This window comes from Phocoena sinus, chromosome 14 (genome assembly GCF_008692025.1).
Source record: "Phocoena sinus isolate mPhoSin1 chromosome 14, mPhoSin1.pri, whole genome shotgun sequence".
In the NCBI taxonomy this organism is placed as follows: domain Eukaryota; kingdom Metazoa; phylum Chordata; class Mammalia; order Artiodactyla; family Phocoenidae; genus Phocoena; species Phocoena sinus.
This window is the reverse complement of record NC_045776.1, coordinates 65,863,020-65,884,362: the sequence shown is the minus strand read 5'-3', so window position 1 is coordinate 65,884,362 and position 21,343 is coordinate 65,863,020. Positions and strand designations below refer to the sequence as shown.

At 45.4% G+C, this 21,343-nt stretch overlaps 1 long non-coding RNA gene across 1 annotated transcript; it reads left to right on the top strand.

Annotated features, from left to right (window-relative positions):
* The first annotated feature begins 114 nt into the window (after positions 1 to 114).
* Positions 115 to 21,100, top strand: LOC116765147. The gene is made up of 3 exons (XR_004353154.1): positions 115 to 207; positions 16,794 to 17,101; positions 20,896 to 21,100. It is a non-coding gene; the product is annotated as an uncharacterized LOC116765147 (long non-coding RNA).
* The last annotated feature ends 243 nt before the right edge of the window (positions 21,101 to 21,343 follow it).

Genomic DNA, 21,343 nt, shown 5'->3' with positions numbered 1-21,343 from the left:
GTTTTGTTTTTTTTTTCTCTCGGCTGAAAGGCGCCCCCTGGGTCCTAAGCCTCCAATGCCAGGCTCATCACTCTACCCTGAGTCAGGAGAGGAACTCAGCCAAGCGAAGAGAGGCAGAAAAGTTCAGGTTGTGCTTAGCAGTGGTTCAGCTTGAGACCTGCACTGTCTGCATCCCCGGGGCCTTTCATCTCTTCTGTTTCCATCTGTGTGAGTACAGAAAGAATAATTTTGTCAAGAGGCATCACTGGGGGTGGGGGTGGGGGCAGGGAGTTTAGAATCACAGTGACTAAGGCAGAACCACTTAGGGAGAACATGCTAGCTACACAACCAGGAGGAACTTGAGACCGTGGATGGGGCACGAATCAGAGCATCCAGGTGGAAGCAGCTCTTTATACCCATTCTTGAAAAAGAAAAAGGGCCTTTGTAGTTTATACATGTTTATAAACACTGACTCTTTTTTTTTTTTAAACAGTGTAACTTTGCCAGGGTCAGATCAGTCACATACCTTTGCTTATATTTGGGGTTTGGGGTGTCATATATAGTAGGAATAAGTAGGAATACAGAAGGGGTCTCTTTAGTTGGAAACACATGTCTTGCAGACACATTGAGATATCTGCTCAGCTATATTTAATAGTCTGGCCTTTCTACCAGCCCTGAGTTCCTATAGAGGAAGTAAAATGTTTGCCTTCCCCCCCGCCACCCCCACCCTGTGGGAATTCCATCTGCAGCCGTTTATATCCATCATTAAACCTCACCACATCCATAGGACTGAGAACTTCTGGAGTTAGGCAACACAGCTCTCTTCCTGTTTGGCTGACAGCTCCAGTTCCCAGGCAGCCTCAGTAAACTAAGAGATAGAGCAGAGTGATTTGCCAAGATTACCTTGTGACTCAAGCAAATCTCAAAATAGAAATGGGAGACTGTTTGATCTGAGGGCTTGCATCTTGCAGGCAGTAATTTAGGGAGGAGGGAAAAGAAGAAAACTTTACTACATAAATGTCAAAAGTTTTCTCAAGGAAGAAAGCTAATGTCAAACCAACTAATCTGAAGTGAATTTGGATTCACTACACTCAGATTTCAGACATGGAAAGGACAGAACGATACATTTAGTTTACTCTTTGGAGATGTTTGCTGACAATGTTTGATTCCTTCCATCCATTAAATAAGACCTGTTGCTTTGTTTTTGCAATCACTCTCCCAACTCCCCACACAAGCTTGTGATCCTCTGACTCCTGGCTTGGTGTCCACTGGGAATCACACCATATGGAGTCTGTAAATTTACTCTCACACCCACACATATATACACAGATACGCCAAAATTTTATAACTTAATAATTCTAACATAATATTCAGGTGTCTTTTTAATGCTTTTATTAATTTTACAAAAATTTTAAGAACCTCCTACAACTACATGCTAGGTATAGTTTTTTTCTTTTAATTTATTTTATTTATTTATTTTTGGCTGCATTGGGTCTTCGTTGCTGCATGTGGGCTTTCTCTAGTTGTGGCGAGTGGGGGCTACTCTGTTGTGGTACGCGGCCTTCTCATTGTGGTGGCTTCTCGTTGCGGAGCACGGGCTCTAGGCACGCGGGCTTCAGTAGTTGTAGCATTCAGCCTCAGTAGTTGTGGCTCGCAGGCTCTAGAGCGCAGGCTCAGTAGTTGTGGCGCACGGGCTTAGTTGCTTCGCAGCATGTGGGATCTTCCCGGACCAGGACTCGAACCCATGTCTCCTGCACTGGCAAGCGGATTCTTAACCACTGCACCACCAGGGAAGCCCTAGATATAGTTCTGGATACTGAGATACTGAGAATATATCTGCGAACAAAATATTTTGAAATCTCTGCCTTCATGAAGCTTACATTCTAGTTGAGAAAGACAGATGACAAATCTATAAAATGTCAAGGGGTCTTAAGTGTTATGAAAAAAAGTGAAACAGGGTAAGAGGGAGAGAGTAACAGGGTGGTATTTCACTTGCTAAAGAAAGCTTACACTATTTTCAGGGAACCAGTAGGATATTTCTACAGGGAAAAGACTGAAGGGGAAGGTTCTTTGCACAGTTTTCCTTGCAGGTCCTGAATACTCTTACACCACTGCAAGAGATCTATGATGCATATTTTGTTTCATTACATAAAATACATTGGCTTGAGAAAATGAGAATATAGTTCTAATTTCAGAGAAGCTGGGGGTTCTTTTGGATCCCTCAGCACCTAATCTGTTGCCTTTGTATGCAGTGAGTGCTCAATTATTGTCTGATGAAATGCTCCTCTTTAGACTTTGAATGGCTACTTCTGCTGGATTGTAATACTCTTCCTTCTGATTACAATAGAGACAGGCTGTACTCAGACCAGCACTTGTACCGTTTTCAGTTTATATACTGTGCCTATGTAGGGGTGCCAGGACTTCCTCCTCAGAAGCCCAAAGCTTCTTTACCTGTTGCTGTTATCATCTAATTTTCTGTTTAAAAAACTGCTATCTTCCCTAACTTACACACTTTGATATAACAACAAAACCATATTTTGTGCCGTGTGTCTTTTGAGGAACAGCACTGCCTGGAAGAGATATAAGACAGGCCAGAGGAGATTTTTATCAGCTTAGTCATCTCTGCTTTTTCTCCCTTATAACTAAGACATTTATCAGGATGATTTGATTTTTTTCGAGAATGACGGACTTGTTGCTCAATCCTTCAAAGGCACATTCTGTTACAACCGGTTCAGTACCTTCCTTCCTCAAGGAAATCAGATCAAGTTCAGAGATGTGCCTGTCATCATCATTGGTGATGTTTTGGTCTTTTTCTTAGAATACAAATTTGAACTCTGCTTCATGTGTTAGTGCAATATGTCCATATTTTATGGCCTATAGTTATTCTAAACTTCAGATTTCTTCTGAAAATATTACTACAATAATAATGTGATACAGCACTACCCAAATAGTCACTTTGGATTGTTCATATCCTGAAGACAACGTTGTGAAATATAATCATATTTTACTATTTCAGAGATGTTTAACTGTTGGTTTCATATTAAATCAGTGCTTAATCCAGAGAGACAAAGCTGTACAGTTAATTTTTTTTTTTTTTTGCTGTACGAGGGCCTCTCACTGCTGTGGCCTCTCCTGTTGCGGAGCACAGGCTCCGGATACGCAGGCTCGGCGGCCATGGCTCACGGGCCTAGCCGCTCCGCAGCATGTGAGATCTTCCCAGACCGGGGCACGAACCCGCGTCCCCCGCATCGGCAGGCGGACTCCCAACCGCTGCGCCACCAGGGAAGCCCTGGACAGTTCATTTTGAACGTAGAAGAGCTCTAAGGAAGCCATAACGCTGTTAAAAGGCTTAAGAATCCTTTTGTCAGCAAAAGGGCCAAGGTGTCGGTAAAAAATTCTTCATGGTAAGATCTAATGAGTTGACTCCCGATATTCTCTCCATATTATGTGCTGTGGAAGTGGCCACTGAGATCTTGCTGAGAGATATTTGGGTGTACAATTGCAAACTGAGCAGGAGATGGTTTTATGAAGTTTGTTAAGGAAATCATAGTCCAGTCAAAAGATCTAAACTTCAAGGCCGTTTCTAAAGTATGGTCTTCAGTGAGTTAGATTATGTCCATATTAGTACGTAGTTAAGTGTTTAATAAATGTTTGCAATAAAGGGAAAAAGCAGAGTATGTGAGGAAAAGAGTCTAAGCTGACAGAGAATAGTAATTTTTTAAGGGTAAGCAATAAAACAGCCAAGAAGGTTTGTGGATCACAGGCTACTTTCAGAAACAAGACATTCCACGTTGGGGAGATGAGGGGCCACAAGAGCAGGGAACTTGGGAACATCAATCACATCACTGGTTTTGGGAAATAAAGGGAAGAGTAAATTCCTGAATGAGGGCTGATTTTGAGTTAGAGGCCAGTCTTAGAAAACAAGGCTTTCACATTGAGGAAAACAGCCTTCAGCATTGAAGGGAGAGAAGTAGAGACCATAAACTTAATTGGCTGGTAAGACTAGGCTGGCCATGTGTAAGGTAAATTAACTCGGTAAGCTACAATTATGCTTCTTTTGGAAGGGAATTTAATATTTTCCAATCTCAGTAAACTGGATCTGCAGCTTTCAAAATTTATCAACACCCAGTATGAGCTTTAGCACGTTTATTTAAGCAAAAGAAGCAGTGTAATTAAGAGTGCAGGCTTTGGGAAGACCTGGGTCCCAGTCCCAGCACTACAGTATGACCTTGGGTAAATTACTTAACATCTGTAATTCCAGGTTTCCTCAGCCTCTGATTATAGGGATTGAGAATACAGGCACAAATGTCAGGATTCAAATCCCAGCTCTGTCGCTTACTAGCTGTGTCATCTTAGGGAAGCTACTAAACTCCCTGACTCAGTTTCCTCATACGGAGGGAGAGAGAGAGAAAAATAGTACCTACATCTTTGGATTGTTGACATTCATTGAGCCCTGAATAATTGTTAGTTTTTAATAATGTGTCAGTTTTTGTGTCAGTAACCTCTGACTTAGAAGTACTGAGCACATTTGCTATCTTCCAGAAACTTGCAATCTGGTTATAAAGATCAGGCTAACACATATGAAAATAAAAGCAATATAGGGCATTTATAAGTAGGTGTTAAAGAGTATGACACAAACAATAAAGGTTTATTGATTCACTGATTATTTATTAAATGCTGTGCACAGGCAGGCACTAAGCCGAGTACTGAGGATACAACAGTGACCCTAACCAGGTCCTTGTTCTTGAGAAGTTCACAGTCTTGTGATAGAGCAGGTACCAGTGGACAGGAAAAACAACGCAGAGAAATCAATGCTACAGTAGGGATTACCATTGGGGGCTACAGGGGCTCGCAGGAGGGGCATATGGCCTAGTTTCAGGAGGTCAGAAAAGGATTATCAGAAAAAGTAAAATCTGAAGGGCAAAGAGTTAAGTGTCCTTTTTTTTTTTTGGCTGCGTTGGGTCTTCGTTGCTGCACTCAGGCTTTTTCTAGTTGTGGCGAGCAGGGGCTACTCTTTGTTGTGGTGCGCGGGCTTCTCATTGCAGTGGCTTTTCTTGTTGCAGAGCACGGGCTCGAGGTACACGGGCTTCAGTAGTTGCAGCACGTGGGCTTTAGAGCACTGGCTCAGTAGTAGTTGTGGCGCACGGGCTTAGTTGCTCCTCATCATGTGGGATCTTCCCGGACCCGGGATCAAACCCGTGTTCCCTGCCTTGGCAGGTGGATTCTTAACCACTGCACCACCAGGGAAGTCCGGAGTTAGTGTTCTTGGCAGGTCAGACGATGTGCAGAAGGCTGGCAGTGGAGGTTGTCACCGTGGCTAGTGGAGCTTTCAGGGTGGTGATTAAAGTGAGGCCAAGAAACAAACGCATGAAGCCAAAGAGGGAAACACTTGCTGACCAGGTTACGGAGGTCCCTGAATGTGGACTTATCCTGAAGGCCATGCAGATCTAGTAAAGAGTCAGACTGTTGTCTTAGTGAGTTGAGTCAGGCCACAGTGTGGAGGATTAGAGGAAGCCAAGTCAGAGCCAGAAGACCGCAAGGAGACAGCTGCAGTGATCTAGGTGAGAGAACAGTGGGCCTGGATCCAGAATTAGGTCAGGTCACCTGGGTTTGAATCCTGCTCTGCCACTTAGTAGCTGTGTGACCTCATGCAAGTTACTTAACCACCCTGTGTCCTTGTTTCCTAATCTGAAATTGGAGATGATAATAAAATTTACCTTAGAGGCTTGTTGTGAGGATTAAAACACTTAGAACACACCTGTCCAGCTCATAGTCTGTGCTCCGTAAATGTAGGCAGTGAGGCTGAGGAGAGGCAATGCACCGAAGAAGAATGAGCAGGACTCTGTGACCGAGGGGGTGTCGGGAACAAGCAGGAAGACCTAAGGAGGCTGGCTTTGGTGTGGGAGCTCGTCAGGTGGTGGTGCCACTCGCTGAGATCAGGAGCCGGAAGAAAAGCAGGCTGGGGGAAGGCTGAGAAAATGTGGCCAAAGGTGCGTAACTGGCAACCAGGAGAGTGTGGGTTCGGGAAGCTGTTTCAGGAAGGAGGGAGGGGCCCACATTGCTAAACGCTGCCAGAAGGGTCAAGTAAGAGAAGAGCTAAAAAGAATACACTGGGGACTTCCCTGGTGGTCCAGTGGCTAAGACTCCATGCTCCCAATGCAGGGGGCCCCGGTTCGATCCCTGGTCAGGGAACTAGATCCCACATGCTGCAACTAAGAGTTCACATGCCACAACTAAATATTCCCCCATGCCGCACCGAAGATCCTGCGTGCCACATCTAAGGCCAGGCGCAGCCAAATAAATAAATGAATAAGTAAATTTTTAAAAAAAGAAGAAGAAGAAGAAGAATACATTGGTTGTAGCAGCAAGAAGGCCATTGGTGACTTTGTCAGGAAGGATTTGGGAGCTTGGGGGCTGGGGCTAAATTAATGGATTATGGAAGGAAAAGGAGATGATGAAGGGAGATGTGAGAACAGACAGCTCCTTCAGGAAGTTGAGTGAGGAGGACCTGGGGTGGCTGGAAGGGTCATGGGCAAGGCAGACACTGGACCCAGTGAACTGTCAGGTGGGTTTCCAAGTGGTGGTGCATCCATTGTGTCAGTAGCCGTGCCAAGGAGGTTTAGAAGGGGAGCTGATTTAGGGATGTGTCATGGGCCTGGCCTCTGTGGTTTTGAATTTGACATGGGGTCAAGGGGTGCGTGTGGAAGTGCCCAGCAAGCAGTTTGACATGGGACCCGTGTTGGCCAACTAGACAGGAAAACCTGAGTAGGACCCAGGTGAGGGGGGATGAGCTAGGAAGCTACTAGAACAAAGGCAGGCTGGCAAGAAGGCACAAAGGAGCTTTGGGTGCAGCCTTAGAATTCATGAGCATGGTGAGGGTGTGTGAACTCCATGAGGCCAGGTGCTGGAGGTAAGGAACCAGGCCTCAAATCCAGACTTCAGAGCTTATCAAGAGCATTCGCCGTAAACAGGGGAGGTCAGAGGTGGAGCCCAGGAGCTGTAAGCTGTCAGGGAGAGGGAGCGGGAAAGGAAAGGCCTGGGTTTGGAGCTGGAGCCATTGACCTTGGCCAGTTGCTAAGCATAGTCTAGGCAGTCATATGGAGTGATGGGCTCTGTGGGCGGACTTTAGGGAGGCAGCGCTTTTGCCGTAATCTTTGCTGTGTCTTCAAAATGTAAAAACATTCATCTGTGTATTTCAGATGTGCCAAGCCCTGATCGTGGTGTTTGCCATGAATTACTTTTAATTTATATGTGATTGTAGTTAGCATTACAATATGTAAATCAGGTGTTTATCTGTTAAATCTATCCTGGATGTGGGAATAACAAGGTAGCTGGGAAAATATAAAAATTCAAAAGGTGGGGCACTTCCCTGGTGGTCCAGTGGCTAAGACTCCACGCTCCCAATGCAGAGGGCCCAGGTTTGCTTTCTGGTCAGGGAACTGGATCCCGCATGCTGCAACTAAAGATCATGAATGCCGCAGTTAAGCCCCGGTGCAGCCAAATAAATAAATTTTTTTTTTTTTTACATCTTTATTGGAGTATAATTGCTTTACAATGGTGTGCTAGTTTCTGCTTTATAACAAAGTGAATCGGTTATACATATACATATGTTCCCATATCTCTTCCCTCTTGCGTCTCCCTCCCTCCCACCTTCCCTATCCCACCCCTCTAGGTGGTCACAAAGCACCAAGCTGATCTCCCTGTGCTATGCGGCTGCTTCCCACTAGCTATCTATTTTACGTTTGGTAGTGTATATATGTCCATGCCACTCTCTCACTTTGTCACAGCTTACACTTCCCCCTCCCCATATTCTCAAGTCCATTCTCTAGTAGGTCTGTGTCTTTATTCCTGTCTTACCCCTAGGTTCTTCATGACAATTTTTTTTTCTTAAATTCCATATATATGTGTTAGCATACGGTATTTGTCTTTCTCTTTCTGACTTACTTCACTCTGTATGACAGACTCTAGGTCCATCCACCTCATTACAAATAGCTCAATTTCGTTTCTTTTTATGGCAGAGTAATATTCCATTGTATATATGTGCCACATCTTCTTTATCCATTTATCCAATGATGGACACTTAGGTTGTTTCCATCTCCTGGCTATTGTAAATAGAGCTGCAATGAACATTTTGGTACATGACTCTTTCTGAATTATGGTTTTCTCAGGGTATATGCCCAGTAGTGGGATTGCTGGGTCATATGGTAGTTCTATTTGTAGTTTTTTAAGGAACCTCCATACTGTTCTCCATAGTGGCTGTATCCATTTACATTCCCACCAGCAGTGCAAGAGTGTTCCCTTTTCTCCACACCCTCTCCAGCATTTATTGTTTCTAGATTTTTTGGTGATGGCCATTCTGACTGGTGTGAGATGATATCTCATTGTAGTTTTGATTTGCATTTCTCTAATGATTAATGATGTTGAGCATTCTTTCATGTGTTTGTTGGCAATCTGTGTATCTTCTATGGAGAAATGTCTGTTTAGATCTTCTGCCCATTTTTGGATTGGGTTGTTTGTTCTTGTGTTATTGAGCTGCATGAGCTGGTTGTAAATTTTGGAGATTAATCCTTTGTCAGTTGCTTCATTTGCAAATATTTTCTCCCATTCTGACGGTTGTCTTTTGGTCTTGTTTATGGTTTCCTTTGCTGTGCGGAAGCTTTGAAGTTTCATTAGGTCCCATTTGTTTATTTTTGTTTTTATTTCAATTTCTCTAGAAGGTGGGTCAAAAAGGATCTTGCTGTGATTTATGTCATAGAGTGTTCTGCTTATGTTTTCCTCTAAGAGTTTGATAGTTTCTGGCCTTACATTTAGGTCTTTAATCCATTTTGAGCTTATTTTTGTGTATGGTGTTAGGGAGTGATCTAATAAGCCCCGATGCAGCCAAATAAATAAATACATATTTTTTTAAAAAGACAAAATGAAGATACTACATTTAAAAAAAAATTCAGGGCTTCCCTGGTGGCACAGTGGTTGAGAGTCCGCCTGCCGATGCAGGAGACACAGGTTCGTGCCCCGGTCCGGGAAGATCCCACATGCCGCAGAGTGGCTGGGCCCGTGAGCCATGCCGCTGAGCCTGCGGGTCCGGAGCCTGTGCTCCGCAACCAGAGGCCACAGCGGTGAGAGGCCCGCGTACCGCAAAAAAAAAAAAAAAAAAAAAAAAATTCAAGAGGTGGAACAATTTGAATCCTGGTATTTCACTCCACTGTTGCTGTTCATTCTCTCAGTCAGCAAACAGTTGTCGAGCAGCTTCTGTGTCAGGGGCTGCTCTTCCTTTTACCCTCAGTTCCCTCCTTTCCCTCTCCCATTCTACACCATCATACACACTGTTCTCTTCACCCACCTTTTCCCACAGGTAACTCTATCCCATCTCCTCTTAAGAAATATCCTTTAAAGAATTTTTATGTCCAGAAATATTTTTTTAAAAAAAGTTGTGATATATAATCTTCAGACTCTTACAGTAAAATGAACCAAGAAGAAGAAAAAATCCCAAACACGATCGTAGAGTGACTATGGCTGGGAGGAAACGCAAGAATGAGGGGAATGAACATCTTACTACTGTGAAGCCCAGATAACAGAAACGTGCGTGTTAGGGGGAGTCGTAAGTGGACTCGGTTTGGCCCCATCATGGCAAGACCCTGACTTCAACAATAGGAGGTTAAGTACCAGCTTCAAACACTCAATGTGTTCTGTGAGTTTCCAGTGATATTTCTACCTGGCACTTTCTTCTACATTTACCTTAATGGCTCAGCTGGAACTCAGCCATCACCGCTTAATGTTCTTGAGTTTTATGCAGTATTGGCAGCAGCTTCCTTATTGTCCTGATATTAGAAGTAGAAATTCCACCCAGTTGCAGCCAGGCTGTTGCTGCCCAGGCAGTGGAGGGGCATTTCCACTTTCTAGGAGCTTGTCCTTTTCAACACTGAGAGGCCTTTTGTCACCTTCACAAGTCATCAGATTTATGAGAAATCTTCCCATTCCCAAAGTGGCTCTGCCATCAGCCATTTTACTCTGCTGTTTACTCTGACTTTCTTTTCTCTTGGCTATAGTAGGAAAATCTGCTCCAATAAATGTGACGTTGTTAATATATGTAAAGCATTTAGAAGAATGCTTCATATGTATTAAGAGCTATTATCATTAATTATTATTGTTGTTACTGCCGCCATCTTGGATTAGAAGCTGAAGCCCAGCCGAGCCTCTGATTTTTCTCTGGTTATGCTGGGTGGCTTAAGAAAATCCAAATTATCTAGAAAGGGGGTAGAAAATACTTGGTTTCCTCTCTATTTTGTGGCCATGGTCAACCCAAAGAGCCTTAAAAAGATCAAAGTATTATCACTGTAGTATATTTACTTGTTGGAGCTTTAACATCCCCTCTCTGGATTCCTGACTTGGCAGTGGGATGGATAACCCAGAAATCCCTGCATAGAATGATGCACAGCCATCCAGTGTTTACCAAACAGTAGGTCGATGTGGGACAGTAATAAACGTCATAACTTACATTATTGAGCACTTTAGTATGTGCCAAATAGTGTTCTAAGTGCTTTTATATATACTATTTCATCTATTCTTCATAAAAGTCCTGTGTGTAGGACTATTATCCTCGTTTTATAAATGAAGAAACAATCATAAAGAGGTTAGGTAACTTGCCTAAAGCCACAAAGATAAGTGGAAGAGCCAGGCTATGTACCCAGGCAGTCTGATCCCATAGCCTTTGCTAATAACCACCTCACTGTGCTGATAGGGAGAACCCTGGATCTGAGATGGTCCAGTTCTGATCTCAGCTCCTCAACTCCATCCTTTAACAAGTCTAATGATCTTGGGGAAGTTACTCAACCTTTCTGAACCTGTCTACTCATCTGTAAGATAGGGATGGTACACTACACTGGTGCTCAAGATGGAAGAGGAAATTTGTGCCTCCTTGGGGTCCTCGTCTGGGGTGGAGAAGAGGACTAACATGGGACCAAACCATTACAATATAATATAAGAAATGCCACTGTAGAGGAATGTACGGAGAAAGGAACATCTTCCGAGCTGGGGCAGGGCGAAGTCAGAGGAGCTTCAAGGTGCCAGTAATGTTTGTGTTTGGTATTGAAAGACAAGATGGGGGAGTTCCCTGGCAGTCCAGTGGTTAGGACTTGGCACTGTCACTGCCAGGGGCTCGGGTTCTATCCCTGGTCAGGGAACTAGGATCCCGCAAGCTGCTCAGTGCGGCCAAAAAAAAAAAAAAAAATTTTTTTTTCTTTTAAAAAAAAGAAAGACAAGATGGGATTGAATGAGGTGGACAGAGGGAACAAGTTTCCAGGCAGAAGGAATAGCATGAGTACAGGTGCTGGAGCCTGGAAGAGCTTGGCAGTCTGTGTTCAGGTAACGGCTAGAGGATCGGTTTGCAGCTGGAGACTGAGGCTGAGGTAGGAACTGATGGTGGTGAATACACTGCAGAGCGGGGCACACAAGCCTTCAGATGTCAGTATGTACTGCGCCATCAAGACAGACACATTTTTTTTTTTTTTTTTTGCGGTACGTGGGCCTCTCACTGTTGTGGCCTCTCCCGTTGCAGAGCACAGGTTCCGGACGCGCAGGCTCAGCGGCCCTGGCTCACGTGCGCAGCCGCTCCGCAGCATGTGGGATCTTCCGGGACCGGGGCACGAACTCGTGTCCCCTGCATCGGCAGGCGGACTCTCAACCACTGCGCCACCTGGGAAGCCCCAAGACAGACACATTTAAAAACAAAACTTAATAATGAAATTAAGTAAATTTAACAATAAAAAAATGCTCTACTTTTTTAATTGAACTATAATTTAGGTACCATAAAATTCACCATTTTACAGTGTACAATTCGGCAGTTTTTAGTGTGTTCACAAGGTTGTACACCTCTCTCTAATTCCAGAACATCTTCATCACTCCAAAAAGAAGCCTACTACCTGCTGGCAGTCACCCACCCCACCCCCCATCCTCCCTGGTCCTCATCCTCCGGCAACCCCTGCTCTACTTTCTGTCTCTATGGATTTGCCTATTCTGGGCATTTCATATCAATCACACTAAGTTTGACCTTTTGTTTCCGGCTTCTTTTACTAGGCATAATGTTTTCGAGATTCATCTATGTTGTAGAGTGTACCAGTGTTTCATTCCTTTTTACGGCTGAATAACCTCATTTTGCATGGTTATACCACATTCTGTTTATCCATTCATCAGTTGGTGGACATTTGGGTCGTTTCCACCTTTTGGCTGTTATGGATAATGCTGCTATGAACATTCATGTGCAGGTTTTTGTCTGATACCTGTTTTAAGTTCTTTGGGAGTGTATACCTGGGAGTGGAATTGTGGGTAACTCTGAGTTTAACCATTTGAGGAACCTATCAGACTGTTTCCACAGTGGCTGCACCTCTGCATCCCACCAGCAACACGAGTTCCAACTTCTCCACATCCTTGCTAACACTTGTTATCCCCCCTCCCCTTTTTAAAATTATTGCCATTCTAGTGGGGAAAAGTGGTATCTCATTGTGGTTTTGATTTGCATTTTCCTAATGACTAATGAAAAGATGTTGAACATCTTTTCATGTGCTTTTTGGCCATTTGTTTACCTTCTTTGGAGAAACGTTTATTGCAGTCCTTTGCCCATTTTTTAATTGGTTTGTTTGTCTGTATTGTGACAGTTCTTTATATATTCTGGATAATAGACTTTTATCAGATATATGAGATATTTTCTTCCCATCTGTGAGTTGTGTTTTCACATTCTTGATAGTCCTTTGATGCACGAAAGTTTTTGATTTTGATGAAGTCTAGTTAATCTGTTTTTTCTTTGGTTGCTTGTGCTTTTGGTGTTATATTTTGTGGGGATTTTTTTTTTTTGGTGTTATATTTTGCATGTGTATATCTAGCTGTCCCAGCACCATTTGTTGAAAGACTATTCTTTCTCCACTGAATGGTCTTGGTATCCCTGTCAAAAATCAAATGACCATAGATGTATGAATTTATTTCTGGACTCTCAATTCTGTTCCAGTGATATATATGTTTATCATTATGCCAGCACCATATTATTTTTATTAATATAACTTTGTGAATGCTCTACTTTTATTACCCTAGATGTGCTTCTGATATGTAGTACACTTGTGTATTGTGATTTTTGTATTTTCATTTTTTTTTTTTTTGGAGCATGTACTTCTGTGTGGATCATTTATATAATTAGTACCCTTGTCATTTAAAATAATTATAAAGTGTTTGTTTTATTGCCTTACTGTGCTGTGCTTGCTTTTGTCAAACTCTTATGTCACCCTGTTTTCTGGGTTGGTTTTTACTCTTTTAGATAGCCTTGTTTGCACTGTTTTTTCTGGACCCAGACTCATTAGCTATCAAGCCTCACCCGCTGGATGTCAGGGAATGCTGGCTGAGTTTTTTAATTCATGCTCACAGAAACTTGGAGGACCACTCCCACCTGCCTCAGCCCAGACCCAGTACTTCCTGCCAGTTGTGAATTGAATTTCTGACCTCTTTCTTGAACCAGAGCTCTCCAGAGGTCAGGAGTGGCACCAGCCTTAGGATCTGCTGTATACTTTTTTGTAAATTACTATCCCTGAGATGTCATACTGCTGAGGAGACACATGGGAAAAAACTATCTTTTGAACTTCTCTCGTGCTGCCAAAACAAGCACCTACAAGTGCTGTTTCCATATGCAATATGTCCCTGTCTTTAGAAAGGAGGAGCTCCCAGAGAGAATGGGACTTGTTCAGGTTGCCCAGTGACCACACAGTGCTACTAGGAACAGAATTCATCCCTCACTCCCATGGATTCTCCTCTCGTCATCCTAACCAAACACTCCTTTCCTATTGGGCAACAGAAGATAGAATTTACATTTCAGTAGTCTCCCCAGGGGAGGTCTTGAGTTTCTTCTTCCCTGCTTTTGTGAATAACCAGGTAAGGAGACCCAGTGAAATGACTTGCACGCATTGTGCTGCTCTTTAACAGATCAAGATCATTGGTTCTGGCAGCAGACCTGTGAGAGGAGGGGCAGGAGAGAAAGTTCACAGCTTCAGGGTGTCCTGAGCTCTTTAGGCATTTTGGATGAGCAGAGATGCCCAGTTTTCTCCCATAACAAATAGGGTATCTTCTGTGAAACTTGGCTCTAGCGGTTATTGACCAACTTGTTGGTATATATAAACTTTTCCTATGGGAATTTTCAAACAGTTGCAAAAGTCGAGAGGATAATGTAATGAATTACCAGGTACCTGTCACCCAGCTTGTGGAATTATCAATACATGGCCAATCGTGTTTCATCTCTACCCCCTTTTGCTCCCTCTCCCCACTGAATTATTTTGAACCAAAATTAGTATATTGATCAAGTTTTCAGTTTCTACTTATTCTTGAAGTGGTTTCCCTCAGATGTTAGAATGTGAGCTCTCATTTAGATTGGTTTTAGCAGCTTCATTGGGCCTGTCGTTCTCTCTCTGGCAGTGTTGTTGTACTGGCAGAATCACAGGAATTTTTTGGCCTCAAACTCTGTTCTTTTGTGCCTCCCACTCCCGGTGTCCTGGGAACCTGTCATGCCTCTTCCCTGTGTTCCCAGTGCCTGGACCTCCTCTCATCAGCTCTCCCAGGTCATCAACCCTTACGTTGGAGGCTAAGAATTTCTCTATATGAGGGTCTAGGCTGGCAGGTAGAAGGTGCTTAATAATGAGTTGTTGATGACTGACTGGATGTATTCTGTTTGGCTTTCCACTCACCTGAACCTCACACTCAGCTGTTTTAACAGTGCACTTGGTTCTGTGTATCTTAAATGAGGAGGGACTTACCTGAGCCTCGCCACTGCTTCTGTCCAGCTGCAGAGTCTGGATTTTCCTGGCTCCCCCTGCTGGCCACTCCTGGGCAGCTGCATACAGGTGCCTCTGGTGGCGTAAGACTGGAGCCAGAGCCAAGTTCTGCCAAGGGAAAGTAGAACATTGTTGTGAAGTGCCCGGGCTAGTCCAGGCAGGTCTCAGTAGGAGAAGAGCAGCTTGAGAACCGTTCTGGGAAGGGCAGCTTTCTGGGTAAGGGACAGGGAAGGTGGGCCACTGCCCACAAAGTCAGGAGGGCAGGGTTGAGGCCTCAGCACTGGAAGACCACATGGGCCCGTAAATGAGCTGGTCGTTGTGTGGGGATTGGGGCCTATACTGACAATAGAGATGGGCTCCTTCTCCCCTTAAGACAAAGCAGCCTGGGGTCAGACATGGTCACCAGGCAAGCAGAGGGGCTACAGAGTTTTATCTCAGCCTCCATGAAAATTGAGGCCAGGAGGGTGGTGAACGTAGGTGAGAGCATCCCCAGAGTTCATGGTCCCACGTGGGATACATGACCCCACCTCCTAGCTCTAAAGACAAGTAATGACTCTGTGGAACTCTGGGTGCATGTTTCTGTGTGGGCTCCTCCCTCCACTATCTGTAAATATAATAAATTCCCCACATCTGTCCACCCCTTCCATCACATTTCTTGGTTATTTACATGTATTTGTCTTTTCCACGGCACAACTTCCCAGAAAGTGGGCTGTGGCAGAATGCATCTCGCCTGACTCCAGCCAGCTGCAGGTGTCTGGAAGAGGGTTGAAGATGGTCAGATGCTAAGGGCAGAGCCCCTCTTCTTCTCTCCACCCCCAAGCCGCAAGTGCCAGGGTAATTGCACGCTGAGCTGAACATGGAAAATAGGCTTTTGTTCCCTTTCAGGGTATAGCGTTTCCCCAATACACAAGGAAGGGAACCCAATCCAGAAGAACCCCAGGGCATGAAAATTGCCATTGGACTTGGGCAGGTATAACTATGAAGCAGTCCTTATAATGAACTGTTTGGAAGGAATTAATTTCTGTGCAGGGTGGTGGGGATGGAGCGGTGGACAGTGTACTGCATTCTAATGGGGGAAGGCAGACCATACACTTATATATGTATATAGTATGTCAGGGGTGCTAGGTACTAAGAAGGAAGAAGAATCAGGGGAAAGGGATAAGGTAGGAGTACGTCGTTTTAAATTTGGTGGTCAGGGAGAACAGCCCTGCTGAAGTGAGGCAGCAAGCCCTGTGACTACCTGGAGAAAAAATATTCCAGGCAGGGGACAGCAAGTGCAGAGGCCCCGAGGCAGGCACGTGCTTGCTTGTGAGAGGAACAGCAAGGAGACCATTGTGTCTGGAGCTGGGTGAGGGAGGGAGAGTCAGAGAGAGAACCAGGGGCCAGGTCATGAGGGGCCTTGTACACTTCGGTGAGGGATTTGGATTCGCTCTGAGTGAGATGGAAAGCCGTCAGAGAGAAAGCCGTCAGATGGAGCCCAGAGTAACATGAACCAACTGATGTCTAAAAAGACTCACTCTGGCTGCTGAGACTGATCACAGGGAGGCAAAGGTGGGGAAGGGGGACCAACTGGAGGACAGAGAGAGGTGAGGTGGCCTGGATGGGGTAGTAGCAGAAGTGAAGGAGCGCTTGACTTGCAGATACGGTTGAATGGACAGCCAGCAGGGCCTGCAGGTGGAATGAATGTTGGGTGTGAGAGGAGGAGAGAGCCCGGGCTGCCTGCAGAGGCCTGGCCTGCATCCCCAGGAGTACGTGCTACCCTTTACTGAGGTGAGGGGACTGGAGAACAGTAGGTCTGAGAGAAAATTCATCAGTTCTGTATTTATGTTCTGCGAGTAAAGGTATCCACTTCAAATAACAGTAGATGTTTCAAAGAATAGGCTCCTCAAAGGAATAATAATAGCTAATGACATTTACATTGTGCTTTACAGTTGACAGTGTTCCCAGTCATGTTATCTTACTCTGTTTTCACGTCACCCACATAAGGGAGTGCATTTTCTTTCCATTTTGCAGGTAAGAAAGCCGAGATTCAGAAGTGTTCTGCACAAGAGAGCCAATTTTTGGATGCTGCCACACAGAGAGAGACAACAGCCAGTCAGTCTTGAACAGCAGCAGCCAACCAACAGAGAGATGGCAACTTCCCCATGGCCTCCCGGCCCCTGTCCACAGCCCCGCCTCAGACAGGAGCAGGGAGGATGTGGCAGAGGACAGACCGCCTTCCGCCACCCTCCACTCAGGCCACGAGGGCCATGGCCACATCTAGCTTCCCTGGGAGTGGAGGCTGAGAGCTTTGAAGGAGAGCTTGACCTGGACATTTTTAAGTGAGTATTTTTATTTGTGTAAACATTTTAAATGAATCTGAAAAACCAGAAGGAGACTATTCTAATTTCTGAAAGTAGTTGAGAATCTATGGTGTCCGTCATTAAGCTACCCAGTGAGAAAAAGGGCTTAGACATGGTGTTACTAAGGGCAGCTATTGAAAGATATAAAAAAGGATTCACATTTATACAGGATGAGATACCCCAATAAACCAGTTGCAAGTGCATTTTCTTCCACTCTTTTTCCATGCATCTTTTTAACATTGTTCAGATCTTACCACCTAGGCAATTTTATTTTCTCATAACCTGCTCTTTTCTCATAACCACTTTTAATATAAACATTTCCCTCTATGATACTGAACATTGTTGTGATCATTTTTAAGTGGCTGTATATTAACCAGCTATTTAGGCTGCTTTCACATTTTACGTACATCTTTGTGTCTTAAGCTCTTTAGTATCACTTTGTTAGATAGCTTCCTACAAGTAGAATTACTGGTTTAAAGGATATGAACATTTTTAGACTCTTGATAAATTCTAACAAATTATTTTCCAAAAAACTTCTGCTATCAGTACAAGAAAGTAAGAGTGAGCCCCGGAGCCAAGATCTGCTGACTCTAAATCTCAGGCTTTTTATTCTGGGCTAGATATATGAACCTCGATTTTCTTATCTGTGAAATGGGGACGACTGCCCCAGTCACAGTCACGAGAATCAGAAAAACCGTGTGCTGAATAAATGGGGGGGAGTTACTATTTTAATGAGAGAAGATTTGTTATTTAAAGCTGGCTGCAGGGACTTCCCTGGTGGTGCGGTGGTTAAGAATCCACCTGCCAGTGCAGGGGACATGGGTTTGAGTTCTGGTCCAGGAAGATCCCACATGCCACGGAGCAACTAAGCCCATGCACCACAACTACTGAGCCTGCGTTCTAGAACCTGCAAGCCACAGCTACTGAAGCCCATGTGCCTAGAGCCCATGCACCGCAATGAAGAGTAGCCCCTGCTCGCCACAACTAGAGAAAGCCCGCACGCAGCTACAAAGACCCAGCGCAGCCAAAAATAAAATCAATTAATTAATTAAAATAAAAAAAGCTGGCTGCAGTAGTCATCTTAGGAAAATGTCTTTGTTCAGACATTGGAGCATGGTCTGCCGCGACCAGCTCTTCTTCACTGTCTGTTTGCTGGCTGGCTTTTTCTAGCAGCTCCTACACAGTCTGAAATGGCCCTTTTCTCCCTTGATGACATGAAGGCATTTGTCACTTTGTCAGCTGGTATTTGGACTTCAAGAGCAAGCTTGCCCACCTCTTCCCTTCTCTGAGCACCACCCCCCCCCCCAGTTTCCCCCACACCCATGCCTACATCTCCGAGTCCTAAGCATGCTCCAGTGTCCTGCTCTAATGCCACCACCTTCTCAGACCTTCTCCAAACCATCATAGCATTTACTTTCCCTCCCCTCTCATATCATGTTCTCTCTTGTGGTTCAGACATTTGTTTATGTGTATGTCCCATGTCCTGTCCTGCTTTGTGTGTTTAAGCTCCTTGAGAGCAGGAATTCAGTCCTTCCTGGCACAGTCGCCCACTCAGAACATCTGTCAAATAAATCAGCAGCTGCTAAGTGCCAAGCATTATTCTAGGTTTTGGGAATACAGAGACGAATTATCTTTGCACGAACCCCATTTGCCGCGAAACCTGGCCTCATATGGGGAGATAGATCCATAAAGCGTGATGTAAAAGTAATATGTGCAGAACAGGGAGCTGGCACAGAGGAGATGGCACACAGTGATGGGGCCCTGGGACCCACAGTCAGACAGTTCAGGATTCGGGTCTTAATTCTGCTACTGCACAGCTGTGTGACATGGGCAATTACTTGGCCTCTCTGGGCCTCAGTGAGATTAAACAGTACCTACTCCACAGAGTTCTTGATGTACATGAGGCCCAGCACAGTTCGTGGTACAAAGCAATGATGTGAGGATGAAAGTTGCCTCCTCTTGGAGGGGGCGGGGAAAACTTTGTAGACAAGGGGCCACTTGAGCTGAATAAGATGAATAAGAGTTCTTCAGGGAGACAGGAGTTAAGGACTTTACAGGTGGAGGAAAGGACATGAAAAAGCAAATAGTTTATCATCATCCAGAGAAAAGCTTAAAAAAAAATAAACACAGGCCCTGCCACGTGTGGAATTTGTGTTTCTCAATGTGGACACCAGGACATCCAGCAGGCTCAGGGCACAGATTCTGATTCGGAAGAGGAGAGAATCAGAAGAGAACGAATGCCCTTTAAGAAGGGAGAGGTGAGGACAGTCTTGCAGGTCCATCCTCAGAGCCACAGGCCTTGGCCTCTGCCCAGTGTGGACTGGCCCTGGGTGGGGCACCAGGCTGAGTGCAGGCCACAGGCTTTCCCTGAAGCAAAAGTCAGTGATTTTCCTGTTGTGGCATCCACAACGATACAAAGAGCTTTATTCAGAGGTGCCTACCTCCACACTGCCTTGTCTTCAAAAGAGTCTTGTTTTCTTAGGACAGATTCATCTCTTAGATGAATGTTTGGCGTTTCCTTTCACACGGTTTAGCGAGAGATGCAGGTCCAGATAGACATTCTGCCCCCCTCGCTCTCCCCAGTGAGCCTCAGGGTCCAACAGGCACCTCGGGAGATCCCAGAAGGGTCAGGCCGGTGGCCACAAAGAGAAGGGCAGAGGTGGGGTGTGTAAAGACTGGAGTCCTGGAGGCCTGCTGCCAGGTGCTGGGCAGCTGGCATGGTTACGGGAACTGGTGGGAACTGGCGGGGCTCTGAGGATAACTTTAGGGCGAGTCTGGCCTCACCACTCAACATAAGCGAGGGCACGCCTGTGGAATTTCCTCCTGCAAGGCCCTCAAGAGAACTGAAATTCTGAGCTCACTGCCAAAACTGGCAGCTCTCACTTCACCCCTGGTGCCTCTGAGCACAAACCTTCGGGGAAAGCCAGGAAAAACGAGGGCAGACAAGAACAGGACTCAGTCACTGACCTCATTCCCCACTTCTCCCACTCCCACATCTGCCAGCTCCCCACCTACCCTCTTCCCTCTGTCCTGCCTCCTCTGCCCCTGAACCCAAAAGAGACATGAATGAAAACAAAATGACCAGAAAACTGGGCAGGCAGTTCTTGTTCTGGGTGCACTAGGCTCTCCTTTGTGTGGGCTCTGTAGTTCCTTAGAACGACCTTGTTTGGGGGACGTGGCATTGCACTCTGCAGGGATCAATGGATTGATCAGCAGACCAAGAAATCACAAGCTCTGGGTGTCGGAGCCATTTTACTCACATAAACCGTGAGCTTATGTCCCATAGGCTGGGACCCGAATCTGGGGGAAATCTGAGCTCTGAAGCCAGGAGAGAGAGGCCCGCCCAGAGTAGCAGAAAGAGAAGCTGATCTTGAGTGGTGGTTGGCAGATTCGGGCTGTACAGGAGCCAGCCTGCACCTGGTTTTGTACAGCCAATGAGCTTTATATTTTTAAATGGTTGGGAGAAAACTCAAAGGAAGAATATTTTGTAACACCTAAAAAGTATATGACATTCAAATTTCAGTGTCCATCAATGAAGGTTTGTTGGAACCGAGCTGTGTCTGTGCCTGGCTACTCCTGTACAGCAGAGTGGAACAGCTGTGACAGTGGCCACACGGCTCACAAAGCTGATGATGTTCACCCTCTAGCTCTTTACAGAAGTTTGCCTGTCCCTGCTCTTGTGCCTTTTTGTGCGGGTGTGGTCTGGTGGAGGAGATAATAATGCGGGCAAACTAAAAGGGAGCTTTCTGAGTGTTTCCTAATTTGCTTTACAGGTACCAGCCTGTGTAATCCTCACAGCAGCTGCGAAAATAAGAGCTGCACCTGCCAGAGCACACCCGGTTAGAAAGAGGTGGTGCTGGGATCTGCACCCGCTGGCCATCTCTGGAGACCACCATGAGACAGGGCCCCTGGTGACCGCCCGGGGAAGGAGCAGGTGCAGCGCCGTGGAAGGTCGGAGGAGGGCAGAGGCAAAGAAGGCCATGGAAACGGTAAGACTCAGATGCACAGGGCTGTGAAGGAAGAGCCTTCCAGGTGGAGGGTGTTCCAGGGTAAAGGCTCGGGGCTGGGGGCCAGTGGGACTTGCTGAGAAGGGGAGGGTCTGAGTGTGGAGCCGAGAGGCAAGGACATGCCCCAGTGCAGGGTCGCAATGAAGATGCAGCTCTGGGCCTGGGTTCAGATCCTTACTGTACCACTCAAAGCCATGTGTTTGGGGCAAGTTGC